At 47.3% G+C, this 6,148-nt stretch overlaps 1 protein-coding gene across 1 annotated transcript in view; it reads right to left on the reverse strand.

Moving 5' to 3' along the window:
* LOC114031009 (G-protein coupled receptor 4) overlaps positions 1-445 on the reverse strand; it is a 5,941-nt gene extending 5,496 nt beyond the window's left edge. Inside the window, exon 1 of the mRNA XM_027846003.1 lies at positions 389-445. The gene's annotated coding sequence lies outside the window, so the exon portion shown is untranslated. The remainder of the gene's footprint in view (positions 1-388) is intronic.
* Between the last annotated feature and the right edge of the window lie 5,703 nt (positions 446-6,148).

A 6,148-nucleotide genomic window follows, 5' to 3' on the forward strand; every position in this document is an offset into this window, starting at 1 on the left:
GTTCATCTCCATGTCACCCTCATTCCAGCCCCAATTTGGGAAAGAAGCAAAGTGAGGGGGGAGAGGAATGAGGTGGGAAGAGGAAAACTGGCGTCTTCTATCTCTCTTCCCCTTCATCCTGAGTCAAAGAGCCAGCGAGACAGAGAGAGAGGTAGGAAGTGAAACTTCGGGCAGAGGGTGGGAAGAGGGGTCAGGGAGGGGGAGAGATGGGGGGAGACAGATACACAGAGATAAAGAGAGAGTTAAAGCGACAATGAGGAGGGGTGGGGTGACTCAGAGACAGCGGCAAGGAGAGGCAGAGATAGAGCAAGAGGATGGGGAAGGAGAGGATGAGGGACTAGGGCAAAAATGGGGCTCCCCTCCCTCATGGACCCCCCAGCTTGCTCACCAGCTCCGCCGTCCCCCTGAGCGTGGCCGCCTGCTTCTCGGTCAGTCTCTGTGTCCCCCTCACATCCGCCCCCACCCCCGCCCCTCAACCCCTCTAACCCGGCTCCCCCAGGGACCGCCTGCCGGCTCCTGCTCCTGCAGGCTGCCCATTAGAGGCTGAAATGTGATCACGCCGGCCGGGCCTCGCTCCCCACCTGGTGTCCAGGATGGCCAGAAACCTGACCCTCCTCCCCCCAATCCCCCAGCCTTCCACGGCGCCGGCGACTACTGGACGGGCTCAAAGCCTTGGAGCCCCCACCCCAGATGGAGAGAGACAGTGGCAAAGGGGAAAAGAGGAAGGAAAGAGAGATAGAAAGATAAAATGAGACTGTCAGAAAAGGGGACCAAGACAGAGAGAGAGAGAGAGAGAGAGAGAGAGAGAGACATACGGACAGACAGAGACAGTCAGAAATCACTGGGTTATAGTGATGGAGAGCAAAGTGCAGTGGGGGAAGAAGGGAACTCAGCTTACAGCCATGGAAAGTGGCTTCTTCTCCCCAACCCCTTGTCAGGTCCTCCCAGGTGGGAGTGCCCTGGAAGCAGCCCCCAGCCTCCCCCAGAGAGCAGCACCCTTTCTCCTCCTCCTCCTCCTCCTCCTCCTCCTCCCCCATCTCCATACCCTGTTTCTGTCCCAGTCACACCAGCCAAGTTATTAGCTGTCTAGACACCCCAACCAAATTATAGCCCCCAGCAGGGAAGGAAAGGGGCAGGAATCAAGCTGGGGGGTAACCCCTTGCCCCCCATTTTCCCACCCCTCATCCAGGTTCTCTTCTTCCCAATATAGCTTCCCTTCCCATGCCTTATTTTGGTGAGGGGCTCTTCAGTTCCTGGCCCTAGAGCCTAGAGCAGGAGCTCTTAACTTTTGGGGGTCAGGGACCCTTTGGGCAGTCAGTCTGGGGAAGTCTATAAACCCCTTCTCAGAATCATGTTGTTAAATTAGTAAAGTTAAATCCCAAGGATTAAAAAAGAACCGAAGTATATGAAATACAATTGCCAAAATAGGTTTTGAAAATAAAAATTTCACAGATCCTAGGTTAAGAACCTCTGGTCTCCAGTTTGTAACTTTTAAGGTTCTAGAATTCTATAATTTAAAGTACTAAGGTTCTCTGACACTAAGAATCTAGACTCTTCAGGTTTTAGAATTCTATTATTTGAAAATTCTAAGAGCCTATGATCCTACTATCCCAAGATCACCCAATTTGGCAACCTGAGATTAAGATGCTATGGTCATTTTTCAGAAACCCAGCTCCCCATATCTTCAAGGACTCTCTCTCTAACACAGTATGTCAATAGAACCCTCCTAGAAGAGGGAAAGCCTTCTCCCCATCAGCCCCCATATCCAAAGCCAGACTCAGCCACACAGGTTGGAAGAGGGAGTGGGGGAGCCTAATTCCTAGTCTTTGGGTGGTGTCTGAGCCTGGAGAAAGAAGGAAATGCGGCTGCATAGGCTAAAGGGTCTGTGATTGGGGTGAGGGAGTATCAGGAAGGGGTTAAAGTTGGAAAGTTCAAACCCTGTAAGGGAAAAAGGTGGGGGAGGGGAGGAAGAGGCCCCCCCCCTTCCTCCTAGGCTCAGAATTCCTGAAGTCTTCCTGTACTGGAGGTGGGGGGGGGCAGGAGAGGAAATGGGATGGGAGGGGGGGGATCAGAGGAAAGGTGGTGCCCGATCTGTCTCCTGCCTCTGAGGGCTTTATCTTCTCTTCCTGAACAGCCTCTTGAGGGAAATTAACCCCCCACCCCCACCCCATGAGACCGTCTGAGGGCCTTAGAGACAGATCAAGAGATAGACAAAGATGGGAGAGGAAGGCCCATAGATCTTGGGTGAGCAAAGGAAGCTTTAAAGAGACAGGAGGAGGGAATGGTGGGGTTAAGGGTAACAGAAAGGGGGCAAGGATAAAGGGAGGGAGAAGAGGGAAAGAGAATGAGATGCCTGACTTCTCAAAGATGCATCTGAGGGCTTCCTCCACTAGGTATAAATGCCAGCTGGGTATGGGGAGTGAGGGTTGGGGCCAGCCTTCATGAAGCCCTTTCAGACCAAGGTAATTCTGGAGCTAGCCTGTAGAGGAGGTGGAGAAGAGAGAGAAGAAGACTCAAAGAGATAGAGATAGACAGAGACAGAAACAAGGGTGGTGGTAGAGACAGAGACAGACAGACCCAGGGACAGAGACCGGAAGACAGACAAAGACAGTGAGACAATGCAACCGAAAGACAGATGGAAAGAGATAAAAGACAGATACACAGAGAAAATGGGAGATCAGAGAGGGCTTTCTGGAAGGGGCTGGACAAGGAAGCACCAGTTTGGCCCAGAGTGGTGAGGATGACTGAGAGGGATAGTAAGATAGAATGGGCCTGGGATGGGGGGCAGCTAGGTGGCACTGCAGTGGATGGAGCGCCGGCTTTGGAGTCAGGAGGACCTGAGTTCAAATTCTGCCACAGACACTTGCTAGCTGTGTGACCCTGGGCAAGTCAATTAATCCTGATTGTCCTCCAAAAAATGGGACTAGGGACTAGTACTCCAAAGGATCCGGTTTTGTGTGACCTTGAAAAATACTGGTTTAGGAGGTCTTCGTTTTCTGCCCTCTACCCTGGGGTGTTGCACTAGGTGATCTCTAAGGGCGTCATGGGTTTAAGACCAGGAAGCCCCCCTCTGCCAACTTGCTGCTTGATTCACAGGCCCTCTCTGGTTTCCTCTTCATCATCTACATAATGGGAATGATTCACCCCTGCCCCCTCTCCCACAATCCCTGGAGGGTTCTTACTTGTGAAGAAAATATTTTGTAAAACTTGAAAGAAGGAGAAATTGGAATCATTCCATGACCCTTAATAGTCACACAGGGTGCCAAAGTAAGCAGGGAGGACTTCCTGGGAAGGTAGGGCAGCACTGAGCTAGCCTCAGAAGGACTGGGAGGGCTAGAAGCAAAGAGGACAAGAAAGAACTGAGGATCAAGGAGACCAGAGTCTGGTCATGAGCTAAATGATCTGAGTTTCCCCTGCATATCTACCCCAGCCCCTGGGAAGGCTGGGACGGATAGTGATCTGAGGATCTTGGAGGCTCCCACTTGTCCTGTAATTCCAGACCCCAGAAGGAAAAAAAACTCTTAGAGCCAGAAACAAATCCCTGCCCCCCTCTCTCTGCCTTAGTTTCCTCCATGGCACTTTCTTTCTTTTTTCATTTTTTATTAATTTATTTTGATTTATCAACAATCACTTCCATAAGCTTTTGAGTTTTAAATTTTTCTCCCTCTCCCTCCCCACCTCCCTACACAAGATGGTGCACAATCTGATATAGGCTCTACATTTACATTCCTATTAAATATATTTTCACATTCGTCATGTTGTAAGAAGAATTAGAACCAATAGAAGGAACCACAAGAAAGAGGGAACAAAACAGAAGGAAAAAAAGAGCAAATAGTATGCTTCGATCTGCATTCAGACTCCATAGTTCTTTCTCTGGGTGTGGATAGCATTTTGCATCATGAGACCGTTGGAGATGTCTTAGATCCTTGCATTGCTGAGAAGGGCTAAGTCTATCAACGTTAGTCAGGGCACAACATGACTGTTACTGTGTACAACATTCTCCTGGTTCTGCTCACTTCACTTAGCATCAGTCCATACAAGTCTTTCCAGGTTTTTCTGAAGTCTACCTGCTCATCATTTCTTATAGCGCAATGGTATTCCATTACATTCATATACCACAACTTGTTCAGCCATTCCCCAATTGATGGGCATTCCCTCAATTTCCAATTCTTGGCTGCTATAAATATTTTTGTACATGTGGGTCCTTTTCCCATTTGTATGATCTCTTTGGGATACAGCCCCAGAAGTGCTATTGCTGGGTCAAAAGGTATGCACATTTTTATAGCCCTTTGGGCATAGTTCCAAGTTGCTCTCCAAAATGGTTGGATCATTTCATAACTCCACCAACAATGTATTAGTGTTCCAATTTTCCCACGTCTTCTCCAACATTTGTAATTTCCCTGTTTTGTCTTGTTGGTGAATCTGATAAGTGTGATGTGGTACTTCAGAGTTGTTTTGATTTGCATTTCTCTGATCAATAGTGATTTAGAGCATTTTTTCATATGACAATAGATGGCTTTAATTTCATCTGAAAACTGCTTGTTCAAATCCTTTGACCATTTATCAATTGGTGAATGACTTGCATTCTTATAAATTTGACTTAGTTCTCTGTATATTTTAGAAATGAGGCCCTTATCAGAGACACTGGTTGTAAAAATTCTTTCCCAGTTTTATGCTGCTCTCCTAATCTTGGTTGCATTGGCTTTGTTTGTACAAAACCTTTTCAATTTAATGTAATCAAAATAATCCATTTTGCATTTCATAATGTTCTCTATCTCCTGTTTGGTCACGGATTCTTCTGTTCTCCATAAATCTGATAGGTAAACTATTCCTTGCTGTCCTAGTTTGCTTATAGTGCCAGCCTTTATATCTAAATCCTGAAACTCATTTTGACTTTATTTTGTTATATGGTGTGAGATTTTGGTCTATGCCTAGTTTCTGCCATACTCTTTTCCAGTTTTCCCAACAGTTTTCGTCAAATAGTGAGTTCTTATCCCAGAAGTTGGGGTCTTTGGGTTTATTAAATACTAGATTACTATAGTCATTGACTGCTGTGTCTTTCATACCCAACCTGTTCCACTGATCCACCACTCTATTTCTTAGCCAGTACCAAGCAGTTTTGATGATTGCTGCTTTATAATACAACTTAAGATCTGGTGCAGCTAGGCATGGCACTTACAATGGGGAGTTTCATAGACTGTTGTAGCTGGATTGAGCCTGGCAAAGCTCCCAGATGGATTAAAGAGTGGCCAGCCCAGGATGCAGTGGATCTGGGTCCTGGTCTGGCCCTTAAACTGGGGGTAAGGACTGTCTTTTGCATCCTTTTGTATGGCACTTAGCACAGTGTCTGGCACATTTGTTTGTGGTTCAGTCATTTCGGTTTCTTGGCAGAGATATTGGAGTGGTTTGTCATTTCCTTCTCTAGCTCATTTTACAGATGAGGAAACTGAGGGAAACAGGGTCAGGTGACTTGTCCAGAGTCACACAGCTAGGAAGTGTCTAAGGCCGGATTAGATCAAAGGTCTTTCTGACTCCATGCCCAGTGCTCTATCCACTGCAGTGCCACCTAGCTGTAGTAGACACTTAATAAATGTTGACGGAATTTATTGAATTTGAATTGAATTCTACAACACAAGGGGGTTGGAATTCTTTCTAGCTCTGTCTTCTTATGCTCTGTCCCTAGAGATGCCCTTATTCCAATCCCCTGGTTTTACAGATGAGGAAACTAAGGCCTGGGGTTGAGAAGTGTGTTGGCCAAGGTCACACAACCAGTCATGTGCAGGGCTCATGTTGGGACTCAGGTTGACTGGTTCTCAGCCCTTTCTTCTCTTTCTAAAGAAGATTCAGGACACTGAATTCTCAGTCTGACCCCAGAATGACCCCTTACAAAGGGACCCAAGTCTTAGGCTGCTGAGATAAAGGGCCAAAACTTTAAGTAGGTATATCAGGACCAGAGGGAGGGATACCTGGAGTGGGGAGAGAGTGGGTAACAGCAGCCCAAGATGAAAATTAGCTCCCTCCTACAGGCAGGAACAAGGCTTCTGGGAGGCCAGGGCCACATGGAGCAGGAGAAACAGATACAGTTCCAGAGATCTACGGTGTCACACAGCACACATTCAATATCACACTCAGTACACAATGATGCTCA

This window comes from Vombatus ursinus, unplaced genomic scaffold (genome assembly GCF_900497805.2).
Source record: "Vombatus ursinus unplaced genomic scaffold, bare-nosed wombat genome assembly UNPS02015030.1, whole genome shotgun sequence".
Classification (NCBI taxonomy): domain Eukaryota; kingdom Metazoa; phylum Chordata; class Mammalia; order Diprotodontia; family Vombatidae; genus Vombatus; species Vombatus ursinus.